This window comes from Condylura cristata, unplaced genomic scaffold (assembly GCF_000260355.1).
Source record: "Condylura cristata isolate star-nosed mole 26May11 unplaced genomic scaffold, ConCri1.0 scaffold00002, whole genome shotgun sequence".
NCBI classification, from domain to species: domain Eukaryota; kingdom Metazoa; phylum Chordata; class Mammalia; order Eulipotyphla; family Talpidae; genus Condylura; species Condylura cristata.
The window spans coordinates 61,789,747-61,791,333 of record NW_004567103.1 but is presented as its reverse complement, the minus strand read 5'-3'; positions in this window follow the sequence as shown (position 1 = coordinate 61,791,333).

Sequence of the window (1,587 nt, the reverse complement as noted above, 5' to 3'; positions counted from 1 at the left end):
AAAAAAAAAGAACCAGTATGGGCTGGTGGTACAAGAACCCGTGTATAGGATGGAGACTGGAGATGCATGATGGTGAGGCGGTTTCTATAGTAAAAGTGTTTGTACAGTAGAGTGCCAAGCACTTCAGCCTTCCTTGGTGCAGCAGCTGTTTAACCAAGGTCCACAAACAACTTTCAGCGCAGGCTTACTCCACTAGTGGAATTCCCCCAGAAACCTTAGACTGCAACTGACTTTTTAGCTAAAACTTAGTTCTGATCTTAGCAGGTTTTATGGGAAGAGTCTTCCCCCTGATGCTCATGTATGAGCGGAGTGGCAGAGGATGATTGGCACAGTCCACAGGCTGGCACTGTGGTAAGGTACAGACTACGTTGTAATTAGGCTGTGCAGAGGCCTTCCAAGTATATACAGGCTCTGGGTGGGGCTTCTCATTGCCATATAGTTAGAAGGAAACCAACTTTGGTGCAGGGCTGAATTTAAATTTAGGTCTGTTAGGTTCAAAAATAGTGTTCTCTTTCCCATTGGTATTGTCTCCCAGGAGGTTTTGGGAGAAAGATAATGAGTTTGGTTTGGGATAGCTTGAATTTTAAGATGCCTGAGAGGTATTCATGTGGAGTATAACACTAAGTCATTTAGGTAGGCCTATTTTTCTGGAAAGTGCTTTTTGTAGGAGACAGAGATTTGTGAGTCACAGACATATGAGTAATAGTTAAACTATAAGAACTATTAATGTGGAATTCAACAATGGAATTTAGGGGAAGGGAGGAAGGTCTTACAAATTCCTGATGATGTGTGCAATATTGGGGTGAGGGGATGTTGTTTAGCCCTTTCAGATTCTTAAAGGAGTTTGTGACTGAAAAGATCAAGAATGATTAATCTAGGATAAAAATAGAACAGGCAAAAAATTATCATATCGGCAAATATTAACTAAAGGGGTAATAGAAGAACAGCTAGTAATGGAGACTGAGAAATTTCTCAGCTAGGAGGAAATCAGAGAGTGCATATGCGAGACATCAGGAAGATAATTAGTCAATATTTCTAGGCCACAGAAAGGTTTTATTGAAGACCAAGGACAGTCCATTGTATTTGATCAATAGGGCAATGGTAACTTCATAAGAAATGTGCTGAGGCAGGTAGGGGACGGTAGGGGATGATGGTGGGATTTTGATTGCTATGCATAATCAAAGGATAAATAAATCTTCTTGAAGACAGAAATGATCTCTTTTTGCGTTGTATTTCTAGGGCTTCACTGTATTTCTGCCACAGAAAGATGGCAATAAATATTTGTTAAAAGTTGAACAGTTGAATAAGCTTATTAATAATAAGCTCCACTAGAACCAGCTGCTTTTTGTTGTTGTATGTCCAGGCCTAACCTCCATACATCTATTTATCCAGGGCTCTGTTGGAGGAGGAGAAATGTCTACATTTCATAAAGAAATTAGACTGAGAGTGTTGAAGTAAACTGACTGATGCCATATTCATATTCAAATTAGGATCTGTCTGACTTCAAAATCTCTATTCCTTCCACAGCAACAAAACTAAGAAGAGAGGTGAGTACTCAATAGTAGAAGTCTCACTTCTATTATTGGA